This window comes from Scyliorhinus torazame, chromosome 5, assembly GCF_047496885.1.
Source record: "Scyliorhinus torazame isolate Kashiwa2021f chromosome 5, sScyTor2.1, whole genome shotgun sequence".
NCBI classification, from domain to species: Eukaryota; Metazoa; Chordata; class Chondrichthyes; order Carcharhiniformes; family Scyliorhinidae; genus Scyliorhinus; species Scyliorhinus torazame.
Window position 1 is genome coordinate 167,121,186 of NC_092711.1, and position 16,644 is coordinate 167,137,829.

Consider the following 16,644-nt stretch of genomic DNA (forward strand, 5'->3'; position numbering starts at 1 on the left):
GAGTGAAAACCATCAATTCAGCCACCTCTGCTGACAGTGCTTCTTCCAGCCTTCCCGAGAGGACTTTTCTTAATTTGTCATCTACTAATGCCCATCCGGTTCGTGGGGACCATTGACATATTTTCTCATTCCATCTGCATCCAGGTGAGTTCTGGGGTTTCTAGAGGGTCTTCTTCTACTATCATACCACTTACCTCCTCATCTATCTCAGAGTATACATAGAACTCTCCTGTGTATATGATTCCTTCTGCAGGGTTTTCCCCGGTGTCCTTTATGATGACCACTGATCTATCATTAGGAATTAAGTAAGTAGTCTTACAACATCAGGTTAAAGTCCAACAGATTTGTTTCAAATCACCAGCTTTCGGAACACAGCTCCTTCCTCAGGTGAAGGAGCTGAATTTTCCTCAGCTGAAGGTGAACTTTCACCCGAGGAAGGAGCTGAGCTCCGAAAGCTAGTTGGACTTTAACCAGGGGTTGTAAGACTTCTTACTGTGCCCACCCCAGTCCAACACCGGCATCTCCACATCATTAGGAATTAACACTGTTTCCCAGTGGGCCTGTTGTAGGTTTGAGACTGATCTGAGCTTACTGTTGTTCAACATTTCTACAATGGTATGCCTGGTGTGTAAAATGATATCTCCGTTCATTACTGTAGGTTCGCTGACCCTGACCGCCCATGCTGCGCAGTCCAGAACTGCCACGCAGCGAGACAAGCCCGTCTTGTTGAGTAATATGCCACTGGTCTTCGCCTGTCCACATGGACTTCGGTCACTACTGCGGCATGGAACTCACCTTCGTTCCTGCAATGTATGTAGGTCGGCTTTCTCAGGTCTGGTGGACCGAGGCCGGGGGCAGAAGTCAATGCTTGTTTTAACTTCCCGTGTGCTTCTTCCTGTTCCGGTCCTCATTCTATGGAGCAGACTGATTCCTATTGGCTGATTGCGGCAAGGCTCCCCGTGACGTCACAATGCGGAAGTGACATTTTGAGCCTCACAGTTATTCCTATTGGACAAGTGATCCACTGTGACGTCTAAAGGACGGAAGTGACATTTTGAGCTTCAGAGTGATTTCTATTCAGTGATTCGTACAGGATTGCATTGTGACGTCACAGGAATGGAGGGGCGTTCGCAGTCAGTTTGGGACAAACAAAATGCTGCAGATTGGAAATGAGCTCAGTGCGTCCGGCGGTGAAAGCCCCGCCCACCCCCACGTGGGGCCCGAATCCACCCCCTATTGGCTACAGGAACAATGGAAACCTGGGGAGGAACGGAAATACGCTGGGCCTGCAGCAGATCAGTGTCTTTGTGTCAATGGCTGCACGGAGGTTCCTCCACTGGTCTGCCCAGCAAAGCTGCTGCTCCTCTGTCTGAGTGAATATCGATCTTCATACAGACTGAAACTTCCTCCTGTCTCCAACATCTGGGAGTAAAACACTTTCTTTTCTCCCCTTTCCATTTCTTTTCAAATTCTGACCTTCAATTGCTTTTTAAAAAAAAAAAAATTAAAGTATCCAATTATTTCTTTATTCCAATTAAGGGGCAATTTGGCATGGCCAATTCACCTACCCTGCATATCTTTGGGCTGTGGGGGTGAGACCCACGCAGACATGGGGAGAATGTGCAAACCCCACATGTACAGTGACCTGAGGCCAGGATCAAACCTGGGACCTCAGCGCTGTGAGGCAGCAATGCGATCCATTGTCACCGTGTCACCCCTGACCTTCAATTGTTGACTTATTTAAATCCCCAGGCCTCCGTGGGAAGCAAGGGAGGAGATTGAAGAGGATCTGACAATTTCAAATCTTCTCTGGTCACAGGAGCGGAGCTAGAGGACAGGAGGACAGATAATGTAGTACCATTATTCAAGAGAAGTAAGAAAATACCAGGAAATTACAGACCAGTGAGTCTAACTTCAGTGTGTGGAGATGCCGGCGTTGGACTGGGGTGAGCACAGTAAGAAGTCTTACAATACCAGGTTAAAGTCCAACAGGTTTGTTTCAAATCACTAGCTTTCGGAGCACTGCTCCTTCCTCAGGTGAACGAAGAGGTGGGTTCCAGAAACATATATATAGACAAAGTCTAAGCTGCAATACAATGCTTTGAATACAAGTTTTTGCAGGTAATTAAGTCTGCAGGTCCAGACGGAACAACTGGGGAGAGGGAGAATCACAGGTTAAAGAGGTGTGAATTGTCTCAGGCCAGGAGAGTTGGTAGGATTTTGTTTCGATTTGGATTTTGGTCTGACATCAGTGGTCGTTAACTATTGGAAAAAAACTCTGGGGCAGAATTGATCAAGGATAGTCAACATGGTTTTGTCAGGGGGAGATCGGGTCTTTCAAATTTGATCTGAATTTTTTGAGGAGGTGACTAGGTGATGAAGGCTGTACAGTTAATGCAGTTTAAGTGGACTTCTGTGAGCCTTTTGATAAAGCCTGACACAGAAGACTAGTCAGGAAGATAAAAGCCCTGGGGATACAGGGCAATTTGTCAAATTGAATCCAAAATTGGCTTTCTGGCAGGAGGCAGAGGGTGATGGTCGAAGATTGTCTTTGTCACTGGAAGTCTGTGTCCAGTGATATTCCGATGGGATCAGTACTGGGTCCCTTGTTGTTTGTAGTGTACATTAATGATCGGGTGTGAATGTAGGAAGTAAGTACGTTTGCAGAGGACACAGAAATTGGTGGTGTGGGAAATAGTGAGGAGGAAAGCCTTAGATTACAGGATGATGTGGACGGACTGGTTAGATGGACAGAACAGTGGCAAATGGAATTTAACTCTGAAAAGTGTGAGGTCATGAATTTTGGGAGGATTAACAAGGCAAGAGAATATACAATGAATGGTCAGACCCTAGGAAGTACAGAGGACCAGAGGGACCTTGGTGTGCATGTCCATAGGTCCCTGAAGACAGCAGGACAGGTAGATAAGGTGGTCATGAGGGGATATAAGAGTATAGGTCAGAGGAGCAGAATTAGGCCATTCAATCCATCGGGTTATGGGATTCATGCTTCTATTGGCTGAGGTATAGAATATAAGAGCAGGGAGCATTTGATCGGCCAAAGCATACAAGGCTGTGGACCAAGTGGTGGGAAATGGGATGAGAATAGATAGGTACTAGATAGCTGATGCTGAAATGATGGGCTGGAGGGCTTCTTGTTCTGCTGTAAAACTCTGATTCTATGAGGACAGAGAGCTGTCTGGTGTTGTTTTATTGCACAGATTAGATATATTATTGATTGTTCTGGAATAAAGTACATTGATTATTCTGGTTTTGTAATATAGTCCTGTAGCTACGTTATATATTTCCAGTCAGATTTATATCAGAAGACGAGGAGTCCATTGGACGTTTCAAGTCGATGCCCACTCTGTTGAGCAATTCTGTCAGTGTTGAGTGGGTCCCATTCTGTGACCCTGCATTGCCCATCCAATTTCCTTTAGAAATTATTCATCATCTTTGCTTTAAAAATAAAGTTTTTCAGTTTTACAAATTCTTATAGAACATACAAATTTTTATAAAACCCCAAAACATCCACCAAGAAAAAAAGAAACAAAACACAATCCGACACAAGACAACTTGTTCAAAACACCCCCCCACCACCCAATCTCCGCCCCCCCCCCCCCCCCTCCCGCCACAGCAACTGAGAGTGACCAGTTCCTTGAAGTAAGTAATAGAAGGCCACTACCTTGAGTAAAACTCTGGACTGATCCCCTCACGGTGTATTTAACCTTTTCAGTATAAAAATTCCATTAGATCCCCACACCATGCTGGGGCACTTGGTGGGGTTGGAGACCTCCACTGAGCAGGACTCACCTCTGGGTGATCAACGAGGGGAAGGCAAGGACATCTGCCTCCGCTCCCCCGTCTGCAGCCCCAGCAAGTCCGACACCCCAAATATGGCAACCAAAGGGCAGGGCTCCAGTTCGATATTGATAATCGCCGACATGGTACTAAAGAAGGAGACCTGAAAGCTCACTAGTTTGGGACAGGACCAGGACATGTGTGTGTGGTTGGCCGGCCGGACCTCTGGAACACCGCTCACACCTATTGTCCACATCCAGGAAAAAACTGCTCATCCTCGCCTTGGTTAGGTGTCCCCTAAACACTACCTTGAGCTGGACCAAGCCCAGTCTCGCACACGAGGACGTGGAGTTCACCCTGTCAAGTACTTCACTCCACACCCCATCATCTCCTACAGGCCCCACATCCTCCTCCCACTTCACTTTCACTCCATCCACTGAGCTTACTTCTTCTGAAAGGATCCGCCCATAGATTCCAGACGTGTTACCCTCCTGCGATCCCGCAAGTAAAAGGATTCTTTCCATTAGAGATGCTGGCAGAGCTTGCCCTTGTTTCTCAAAGAACTTCCCAACCTGTTTCTCAAACTCCGAGGCCAGTACCCCCACCAGCATATCCCTCGTGATAGGAACGGCTGCACCCACTGGAGTCAATTCCACCAACCTCCCTCCTGGTGAGCCACACGGACTCACCAAATCCGTCGAAGGGTTTCCTCTCGTAACTTCCTTCCCATCAGACTTTTAAAAATTTTCAGCATGATTTTGTCGACGGGTTCACTGGACCTTCAGCTTGACCCAAGTTTGTTCACATAAATTCCCCGGGAATTGGGCAAAAAGGACGAAAAAAACCAACCATCCTGATGGTGCGACGTAGTGTGTGACCTTCTCCAACATACAGCCACCGGAGATCTGATAGGAAGCAGTGAGCATGGATCTGTCAATCAGCCTGAATCAGCACCTTCAGGAGAATTGGGAGGGTGAATATTAGATACAGCAGAGTGAGAATGGAGGGAGTGTGTGGGATGGAGATTTACAGCTTGTGGGGAATGAGAGAGGAAAGAATGTTCCAGAGAAACTAGAATTGTCTGTTTTGAATTTCTATCCTGCACTGACAGTGATGTCTTTTGTAAACTCCTTGTCCAGGATATTCAACAGTGAGGATTTACAGAAAGAAATCTCAAACCAAACATCACATCAAGATCTGACCGAGTCACTCGGTTCATGAGGTCCTGAATATCATCGGCCTTTGAATCTGGAAAGAGAAATGTTTCCCTGATTTGTCAGCTTCCAAAGATTTAACCATCAGTGTGACTGGAAAAGCATCGAGACACACACGCCCGAGTGAGAGTGTTCCAGAGCACTGACTGTGGAAAGAGCTTTAACCAATTACACAGCCTGAAAAAACATCTCACCATTCACAGCGGGGAGAGACCGTACACGTGTTCTGTTTAAACTGATTGTCCGACCTGGAGAGACACGAGGAGACCCAAAACATGGAGAAACCGTGGAAATGTGGGGACTGTGGGAAGGGATTCAGGGCCCCATCAAAGCTCGAAGCTCATCGACGCATTCACAGTGGGGAGAGGCCGTTCACCTGCTCTCAGTGTGGAAAGGGATTCATTCAGTTATCCAGCCTGCAGAGACACCAGCGAGTTCACACTGGGGAGAAGCAATTCACCTGCTCTCAGTGTGGGAAGGAATTCACTCGGTTATCCAGCCTGCAGACACACCAGAGAGTTCACACTGGGGAGAGGCTGTTCACCTGCTCTGACTGTGGGAAGGGATTTACTCAGTTATCCACACTGCGAGTACACCAGCGAGTTCACACTGGAGAGAGGCCCTTCACCTGCTCAGTGTGTGGGAAAGGATTCAGTCAGTCATCAGACCTGCTGAGACACCAGCGAGTTCACAAGTGATGACAGGGGTTGGATTCTGCTGTTATTGCTGCTGTTAATCACACCCAGGACTGAACCGTGTTGATTCTGACACTTGGTGCAGTGGGAGGGTGGGAGGGTTTCTTTCTGCTGGATTGGCCATGACTTTGCTTCCAGTGGGCTGATGATCATTGAGCCTGGGAGAGCACATTTCCACTGAAATAATCCACAAAAGCTGATGGAAGGACATTTATTTTATCATGCAAAGTAAATAATGTTTTTCCTACCCCTACAGGCAGATCTAATATAAATAAATTTGTCTCTTTGGGAAGGATGCATCATCAATGTGTGCACACTCTCCCCGTGTCTGTGTGGGTTTCCTCCGGGTGCTCCGGTTTCCTCCCACAAGTCCCGAAAGATGTGCTTGTTAGGTGAATTGGACATTCTGAATTCTCCCTCCGTGACCTGAACAGGTGCCGGAATGTGGCGACTAGGGGCTTTTCACCGTAACTTCATTGCAGTGTTAATGTAAGCCTACTTGTGACACTAATAGAGATTATTATTAAAGAAGGAAGTAAAGGATTAAACTGAAAGTGCTGCACAAATCTGAAAAGGTTTGTGTTCGGTCAAAGGTGGGACCGATTTTAAGAAGCAGCAAAAAATGAAAAAAAATATAATAAAGAGGTAGGAAGGAAATAGAGTCTGAGGGTAAACTAGCTCGAATATATAAATAGATCGAATCAGATGTGGCATGATTTTACAGTTGGGAATTCAGAACTTCAGCTTGGAACTGCCAACAAACAGTCTCGTCCATAGTACTTGAGGAAAAGGACAGTCACATTGCTGGGTGTTTATTGTAGACCCCCAGATAGTCAGCGGGAAATTGAGGAGCAAATATGTACGCAATTCATGGCGGTGTGTAATAATAATAATAGGGTAATTATCTAAGGTGATTTCAACTTTCCCAACATTAATTGGAATAGTCATCAATAGTCATCATGTTAAAGAGTTTAGATAATAATCTTTATTAATGTCACAAGTAGGCTTACATTAACACTGCAATGACGTTACTGTGAAAATCCCCGAGTCGCCACCTTCTGGCGCCTGTTCAGGTACATGGAGAGAGAATTCAGAATGTCCAATTCACCTAACAAGCAGATGGAGTAGAGTTCTGAAAATGTATGCAGGAGAACCTTTTAGCTCAATATGTAGAGGGTCCAACAAGGGATGGTGCAGAGCTGGACCTAATTCTGGGGAATGAAGCCAGCAGGTGGTTGATGTGTTGGTGGGGGAGCATTTTAGTGATAGCGACCACAACATGGTACAAAATAAAATGGACAAGTTGCAAAAAAAGGTTGTGTATTGGGAGAGAGCGGATTTTAGTAAAATAAGACCATGGAAGGGCAAGAGTTACTTGTGGGAAAATCTACAGAAGAGCACTGGGGTCATTCAAAAAGGAAATGGGGAGGGTATAGGCCCAACATGTTCCCTCGAGGGTAATAGGAAGGAATAACAAGCACAGAGAACCATGGATGGCCAGAGACATTCAGGATAAGATGAGAAGGAAAAGAGAGTCTTTTAGCAAGTACAAGGGGAGCAATCAACAAAGGTATTAGTGGAGTATAGAAAGTGCAGGATGGAGTTTAAGAAAGCAATTAGGAGAGCAAAGAAGGGATATGAGAAAGTTCTGGCTGGTAAAAGTAGGGAAAATCCCAAGATGTTCTCCAAGTATATCAATAACCGGGGAAAGAGTCGGGCCCATTCGGGACCAGGGGGAATCTGTGGGTGGAGCCAGAGGACATTGGCAGGATGTTGAACGAATTCTTCACATCTGTCTTCACCCAAGAGAATGAGGAGGTAGATGTGGAACTCGGGGAGAGAGACTGTGAGGTTCTTGAGCAAATAGGGAATGACAAGGTATTGGAGGTGTTGGCAGGCTTAAAAGTGGACAAATCTCCATATGCAGATGATGTATGTCCCTGGATGCTGTGGGAGGGAAGGGAGGAGATTGCAGGGACTCTGCCCCAAATTTTTAACTGCTCTCTGGCCACAGAGGACTGGAGAATAGCTAATATGGTCCCACTATTTAAGAAAGGTTGTAGAGATAAGCCAGGGAACTACAGAGCAGCGAGTCTCACGTCAGTGGCAGAGAAACTGTTGGCAAAAATTCTGAATGAGAGAATCTATTTCCACTTGGAGAGGCAACGATTGATCAGGATTAGTCAGTATGACTTTGTCAGAGGGAGATCATGCCTAACAATTTTGATTGAATTTTTTGAGCATGTGACCAAGTGTGTAGATGAGGGTAGTGCAGTTGATGCTGTTTAAGGGGCTGTTTAGCAAAGGGCTAAATCGCTGGATTTAGACCAAGGCAGGCCAGCAGCATGGTTCAATTCCCGTAACAGCCTCCCCGAACAGGCACCGAAATGTGGCGACTAGGGGCTTTTCACAGTAACTTCATTGAAGCCTACTTGTGACAATAAGCGATTTTCATTTCATTTTATATGGATTTCTACAAAGCCTTTGATAAGGTCCCACATGGGAAACATATTACGAAGACAAATGCACATGGGATATAGGGTAACTTGATACGGTGGATTCAAAATTGACTTGGCTGTAGGAGACCAAGGGTGATGACAGACGGCTGCTTTAGTGACTGGAAGGCAGTGTCCAGTGGTGTCCCACAGGGATCTGTGCCGGGTCCCCTATTGTTCATCATTTATATAAACAACATAGATGACGATGTGGGGGGTACGATCAGTAGGTTTGCAGATGACACAAAGATTGGCCGGTTGGTTAACAGTGAGGTGAGTGTCTTGGGTTGCAGGAAGATCCAGACGGGATGGTCAAGTGGGCAGAAAAAAGGAGATGGAATTGAACCCTGAAGTGTGAGGTGATACACTTTGGAAGTTGAAATTTGACTGGGAAGTATTCACTGAATGGCCTGACAGTGGGAAGTTCCGAGGAACAAGGGAACATTGGCGTGCTGTCCATAGATTTCTGAAGGCAGAAGGGCAGGTTAATAGGGTGGTGAAAAGAGGCATATGGGACACTCGCTTTTATTAATTGGGGCATAGATTACAAAAGCAGGGAGGTCATGTTGGAGTCATGTAGAAGTTTGGTGAGACCACAGCTGGAGTACTGTGTACAATTCTGGTCACCACATTATAGGAAGAATGTGGTGTACCGGAAAGTGGAGCTGAGTCCACAAAAGATCAGCCATGATCTCATTGAATGGTGGATCAGGCTCGAGGGGCCAGATGGCCTACTCCTAGTTCTTATGTACTGGAGGGGTGCAGAGGAGATTCACCAGGATGTTGCCTGGGATGGAACATTTTAAGTTGTGAACAGAGGTTGGATAGGCTTGGGTTGTTTTCGTTGGAGCAGAAAAGACTGAAGGGCAGCATGATTGCACAGTGGTTAGCACCGTTGCCACACAGCGCCAGAGACCTGGGTTCGACTGTCTGTGTGGAGTTTGCATGTTCTCCCTGTGTCTGCATGGGTTTCCCTCGTGTGCTCCAGTTTTCTCCCACAGTCCGAAGATGTGCAGGTTAGATGGATTGGCCATGCTAAATTGCCTCGAGGTGGGGAATTGGGCCGAGATAAGGTGCTCTTTCAGAGGGCCGGTGCAGACACGATGGACTGAATGGCCTCCTTCTGCACTGTAGGGATTCTATGACCTGATCAAGGTGGACAAAATTATGAGTGGCATGGACAGGGTGGATTCAGGGTGGACAGCAGCTGTTCCCTTTAGTTCAAAGGTCAGCTACGAGGGGACAGAAGTTCAAGGTGAGGGGCAAGAGGCTTAGGGGGATTTGAGGAAAAACATTTTTACCCAGAGGGTGCTGACAGTTTGGAATTCACTGCCAGGGAGGGTAGGAGAGGCGGGTTGCCTCACAGCCTTTAAAAAGTATCTGGATGAATACTTGGCATGTTCTAACATTCAAGGACCAGGTGCTGGCAAATGGGATTGGGGAGGCAGGTCAGGTGTCTTTCATGCTTCGGTGCAGACTCTGATGGGCCGAAGAGCCTCTTCTGCACTGTATTATTCTGTAAAGATCTGGATGAAGGTTTTGAACTTCAATCGCTTTAATTGATGGGGGGGGGGGACTGGAAAGGACTCGCTGGAAATCACATGAGAGAGAAAAAAAAGACCAGTCGTCAACCTGCTGGTTGTGAAGGCAGTCTCATTGGGGAACAAGCTGAGGAAGGAAGGCTATGTTTGCTGGCTCTCTCTCTCTGCCTTGTCTAAAATTGTGTGTGGCTCTCACCCTGCAGTCAGAGAACTCTCAGTGTGACTGGTCTGCATTTAAACCTGCAAAGCTGGGACCAGTTGGTGATAAATCCCAGATTTATCCACCTGGACCAGCTTTACACGGGAAACCCCAGGTCAACAGCCTGAAGACCCTGCAAACTTTATCCTTTGTTTTGTAACACCCTCTGAAGCGAGACTTTATTTGTTTGTTGTTTGTTTGTCTATGTGTGTACTAGAGGAATTCTTCAGGAAGACATTGATAGTTTTACTTCTTAATTACAACCGTGCATTTATCAATGCTTGTAACTTGTTAAAAGTACTTTAATAATAAACAGTAGTCTATTGAAAGAAGCCTTGGTAAAGACCTTTTTGGGGAGATTGGAAGAGAAGTTGAACCGTTGGCCATTTTGGTGAGTAAATTGAAGCTTTAGGTGAATGGTACAACCTGGTTGTGGGGCGAGATACTACTCACACTCCTCCCATCCTGATCGGAACAATTTGAAGAGGAAAAGAGTAACTAAAGCTGGCATTTGTCCTCTCGAGAGTGAGTCTGGGGAATTGATAGTGGAAAACAACAAAATGGAGGTGGCTTTAAACAGGTATTTTGTGTCTATCTTCATGGTAGAAGCCTTAAAAAAATTCAGAAAGGTAATTGAAAACCAAGAGGCGATAGAGAAGGATGAACATCGAACAATCACTGAGAAAAGTTCCAAGGAAACTATTGGACCCAAAGGCTGACAAGCCCCAGGGCCAGATGACTTGTATCCTAGGGTTTTAAAAATAGTGGTGGCACAGAGAGTAGATGCATTGGTTGTAATCTCCCAAAATTCCTCAGATTCTGGAAGGGTCCCAGTGATTGGAAAATAGAGAATGTAACACTTTTGTTCAGGAAAGAAGGGAGGAGAAAGCAGGAAACCATAGGCCAGTTAGCCTAACATGTGTGTCATAGAATCATAGAACATACAGTGCAGAAGGAGGCCATTCGGCCCATCGAGTCTGCACAGACCCACTTAAGGCCTCACTTTCTCCTTATCCCCCTAACCCAATAACCCCTCATAGAAATGTTACAGCACAGAAGGCCATTCAACCCATCTTGTCCGTGCCAGCCCGAGGACGCCCAGGTGCCCTTTCTAATCCCACCTTCCTGCACTCGGTCCATAGCCCTGTAGCTCAGAGCACTTAAGGTGCAGGGCCAGGTACTAACAGTTTAGGGTCTCTGCCTCCTCCACTAACTCGCGCAGCGAATTCCAGATTCCTACTAACTACCCTCTGCATAAAAAAAGTTCTTCCTCATGTTCCCTCTACACTTTCTGCTTCTTATCTTGAATCTATGTCCCCTGGTTCTAGAATTCTCCACCATGGGAAACAATTTTAACCTGTCCACTCTGTCTCTCCCGCCTCAATAAAGTCATCCATCAGCCTTCGTTGTTCCAAAGAAAATAACCCCAAACTAGCCAATCTCACCCCGTAGCTACACTTTTCTAGGCCCAACAATATGTGTACTTGTACACCAAGATCTCTCACTTCATCCACCCCTCTTCGTATATTCACTTTTATTGTGTACTCCCTACAACTGTTTGACCTCTCTAAATGCATGACCTCACACATCTCTGTGTTAAATTCCATCTGCCACTTTATCACCCACTCCACCAATTCATCTATATCATTCTGGAGATTGTATCTATCCTCGACACAGTCCACCACTCGGCCAATCTTTGTGTCGACTGCACATTTCCCAATCGTGCATGTTCACGTCCAAATCGTTAATCTATAACACAAACAGTAAGAGTCCTAAAACCGAACCGTGTGGTACACCACTTGAAACAACTTTCTAATTGCAAGGGAAGCCATTGACCATTACCGTTTGTTTCTTGTTACTAAGCCAACTTTTTATCCAGTTTGCCACATTGCTCTATATCCCATGGGCTTTCACTTTCTTGACCAATCTGCCAATTGGGACTTTGTCAAACGCCTTGCTAAAATCCATGCACACCACATCCACTGCACTACCTTCATCTACCTTTCTTGTTTGTCACTTGCTCAAAGAATTCAATCAAATTTGTGAGGCAGGACATTCCTTTAACTAATCCATGCTGACTATCCTTGACTAGTCCATGCCTTTCTATGTGACAGTCAATCCTATCTCTCAAGATTGATTCGAGTAATTTGCCCACCACTACATAAGACTAACTGGCCTATAATTGTTTGACTTTGTGATAGGGAAAGTCTGAGAATCCATTATTAAGGAGGTTACAGTAGGATACTTAGAAAATCATAATGTGATCAGGCAGAGCCAACATGGCTTTGTGAAAGGGAAATTGTGTATAACTAATCTGTTAGAGTTTTTTCATGCAATAACATTCAAGGTGGATAAAGGGGAACCGGTAGATGTGGCGGACTTCAAATTCCAGAAAGCATTTGATAAGGTGTCACATCAAAGGTTACTGCACAAGATAAGATGACATGGAGCGGGGGGGGGGGGGGGGGGGGGCGTGGTAACATATTTACACGGATAAAGGATTTGTTAGCTAACAGGAAGCAGAGAGTAGGGATAAATAGATCCCTTTCTGATTGTCAAGCTGTAACTGGTGGAGTGACACCGGGATCAGTGCTGGTTCCTCAAATATTTACAATCTACATCAATGAGTTAGATGAAGAGATCAAATATATGAAAGTTAAATTGAGCAATGACACCGGGGTAGAGAGGAAAGATGTCACCAGGAGGTGGAGATTCTGCAAATGGATGGGGCCAGGTTCAGTGAGTGAGCAGACATCTGGCAGATGGAGAATAACGGGAGTAAATGTGACCTTGTTTGTTTTGGCAGGAGGAATGGAAAAGCTGTATATTATTCAAATGCCGCGAGATTGCAGAACTCTGAGGCACAGAGGGATCTGGGTGTCCTGGTACAGGAATCACAAAAGCTTATTGTGCAGGCACAGCAGGTGATTGGGAAGGGAAATGGAATATGGACATTTATTGCAAAGGGAAAGGATTATAAAAGAGGGAAGTTTCACTGCAGCTGTACAGGGCCTTGGTGAGACCACATCTGGAATACTGTGTACAGATTCAGTCTCCGTATTTGGGAATAAAGATATAATTGCTTTAGAATCAGTTCAGAGAAGGTTCACTTGACCCATTCCTGGGATGAGGGGCTGATTGGATGAAGAGGTTGAACAGGTTGGGCCCAATCCCACTGGAGTTTGGAAGAATGGGAGGTGATCTTATTGAAACATGGAATATTCTGAGGGGACTGGACAAGGTGGATACCCAGAAGATGTTTCCTCTTGTGGGGGACAAGGGAACTCAGAGGCAGATTTTAAGAATAAGAGGTTTCCCGTTAAAGACAGAGATGATGATTTTTATTTTGTGCCTCAAGAGGGTGATGAGAGTGGAATTCTCTTCCTAGACAGCAGTGGATCATTGGCTCACTGAATCTACTCAGGGCTGAGTTCCACAGATTGTTGACAGACAAGTGAGTCCAGGTTTATGGGGGTGGGAGCAGACAGGAAGGTGGAGCCAAGACCACAGTCAGATCAGCCACGATCTTATTGAATGGTGCAGCAGGCTTGAGGGGCCGAATGGCCTACTCCTGCTCCGAAGTCCAATGTTCCCCTGTTGCTTTGCAAACTTCAAACTACCATCAGGTCACCCTTCAGTCTTCTCTATTCTAGGGAAAAGCCCCAGCTTTTCCTGAGGGTGAAATGTTCTCAGTTCTGGTATTATTCTTGTGAATCTTTGTTACACCTTATCCAGTGCCTCTATTTCCTTTTTCTGAATGGAAATCATAAATGTTGTCAGTGCTCCCAGTGTAATCTAACCCTGGTTCTCAACAACATAACCCTGCTTTTCAATTCTCTCCCTCCAGAATGGAACCCTATATATGGGCCCCACATCGCAGGAAAGATGTGAAGTTCTCAGAGAGATTGCAGGGGAGATTGACGAGAATGGCACCAGGGATGAAGGACTTCAGTGAGTTGGAGAGACTACAGAGGATGAAATTTTCTCTTTAGATAAGAGCCATAAGGACAGAGAAGGAGGCCATTTGGCCCATCGAGTCAATGCCAAATTTCTGTAGAGCCAACCAGTCAGTCCCACTGCTCCATTCTCTCCCCCAGCCCCACAAAGTGAAATTGAGTGAGGGGCCGGAGTTTTCCTCCCGCTCGAGGTGTGGGCTGTAAAAATCCTGGGGGAACCCCAACTTCAGGTTTTCTTGCTAATTACTGAACATTAAATTAAATTCAATGACTGGCTGTGGATTTATTTTGAATTTGATTGTTCCATTTCTCCTGTTTTTATTCCTGTTGTGATTACGCTCTGGATAAGGATGGTTGACAGGTGACAGGATGGGAAATTGTGGTTTGGGTCTTCACTGACTAAATGTTTTATTGATCCGAAAGGTGTAAAAGGGACCAAACTCCAGCAGAAATCGAGCAGAGCTGAGAACAGACGACTTGCTGTGTGGGAATAGGGAGATAAACAGCTCCCAGAGGACAGAGAAAACAAGAGTGCCTGGAATCCTGGACAACACCTGGGTGTCAAGGCCACCATGTTTTCACTGCTTGGCATAGGAATGCTGACTCCCTGTGCTGGGGACGGAGCGTGGGGAAGACAATTGTTTGAGAGTTTGACGTGGCTTGGGCGGGTACAGGTGGATCAATGACAGGTTTGTAATTGGTCCATTCGAATGTTAGCTCAGCAATGATTGGGTTAAATCTGTCTCCATAGACTTTGTGATGTAATCAAGTACAAGAAGGGATTCCCCGAGCACAGAGATTTGTTGAGGTTTTACATATTCCACTGGCTGAGACCATGGCATCTGGGGCAGAGCAGGGAGCATTTACCTGGAGATGGTGCTTCCACCCAGAGTGTAATGGGAATGCTGCTGCACTTTGATACTACTGCTCAGACATTAGCATGTGTCAGCTCTGAATAACATCTAACCACTGTCACCAATGAGGGTTATCACTGTGAATCATTTCAGAGTTTGGGGAAGCGGGTGTTAAGGGTCTATAAATACAAATTAGGAGCAGAAGTGGGCCATTCCGCCCCTCAAGCCTGCTCCACCATTCAATAAGATCAGGGCTGATCTGATTGTGGTCCCAACTCCACTTTCCTTCCTCCACCCTTTCACTCCCTCGTCAATCAAGAATTTATCAAACTCAGCCTTAAAACATATTCACTGACCCTGCCCCTCCACTCTCTGGGGAAGAGAGATCCACAGACCCAGGGTCCTCAGGAGAACAAATATCCTCATCAGCATCTTAACTGGGAAACCCCTTGGGCTGGATTCTCCGTCTTGCCAGCAGTGCACCCATGCTGGGGATTTCCTGGCGGCGTGGGGCTGCCCACAATGGGAAACCCCATTGACCGGCTGGTGAGACGGAGAATCCCACAGCCAGCGGGGCGCACTGCAGCAGAAAACAGAATCACAGCCCCGGTTTTTAAACAGTGTCCCCGAGTTCTAGTCTCTGCCACAAGGGGAAACATCCTCCCAGCATTCTCTCTGCCAATTCCACTCAGGCCCTCGAGTTTCAATAAGATCCTCTCTCATTCTTCTCAACTGCAATGGAACAAGGCCCAACCTGTCAAACCTTTCCTCAGAGGATAACCCCCTCATTCCAGGAATCCAGGGAGTCAACCTCCTCTGAACTGCTTCTACTGCAACTATCTCATTTCTGAAATAAGGAGACCCAAACTGTACACAGTGCTCCAAATATGGTCTCACCAAGGCCCTGTACAACTGCAGTAAAACATCCCGACTTTTATATTCCAGTCCCTTTGCAATAAACACCAATATTCCATTCACCTTCCCAGTCACTGGCTGTACCTGCAAACAAATTTACTGAGATTCCTGTATCAGGACACCCAGATCCCTCTGTACCTCAGAGTTCTGAAATCTTTCTCCATTTATATCTGCTGTTTTATTGAATCCTTCCTGCCAAAGTGGACAAGCTCATGTTTTTCCACATTATGCTCCATCCGTAACATTTTTCTCCATTCACTTAACCTATTTGTTGTCCTTTGCAGACTCCTTAAGTCCACGTCACAAAATACTTTCTGACCTATCTTTGTGTCGTAACCAAATTTCGCTGTCAAGGATGTCACGGTGGTGCAGTGGTTAGCACTGCACCCTCACAGCTCTGAGGACGCGGGTTTGATCCAGGCCGGGTCACTGTCCTTGTGGAGTTTGCACATTATCCCCGTAATTGCGTGAGTCTCACCCCCACAACCCAAAGATGTGCAGGGTCGGTGAACTGGCCACACTAAACTGCCCCTTAAGTGGGAAGAAAAAGAGAATTGGGTACTTTAACTTTATTTTTTTTAAATTAGCCGCCATGCATTCGATTCCATCATCTAACTCATTATTATTAGAAACAGCATTGACTAAACATTACTTTTGTAGGAAACCTACACATTAAAGTATAAAATAGAACATTGCCCTTCACACAATCAAAAACCGCACTTCACAATTATATTTTACTCTACCCCGGAAGTCAAAACTTAATCGTTTCAGAATCAGTCCAAAGTGATGATTCATTCCCCAGGGTTCCATTCTTTTCTCTGTCTGGCAGCCTTTAACCCCAGAACAATCTTTCACGGTGAATGATTGGCGAGCTACCAGAAAACCGAGAGTAGGCATAAATCAGTCATTTTCTGGTTGGCAAGATGTAATGAGCGGTGTGTCACAGGGATCAGTGCTGGTGCCTCAATTTTTTACAA

General features: G+C 45.8%; 1 protein-coding gene and 1 long non-coding RNA gene across 2 annotated transcripts in view; one reads left to right on the forward strand and one right to left on the reverse strand.

The window, feature by feature from the left end:
• Window positions 1–16,644, reverse strand: part of LOC140420523 (uncharacterized) — a 106,311-nt gene that overhangs the window by 7,330 nt on the left and 82,337 nt on the right. The window lies entirely within an intron of this gene.
• LOC140420524 (uncharacterized) lies at window positions 1,009–12,391 on the forward strand. Its single transcript, XR_011946424.1, has 3 exons — window positions 1,009–1,428; window positions 1,753–1,992; window positions 4,938–12,391. It is a non-coding gene; the product is annotated as an uncharacterized lncRNA (long non-coding RNA).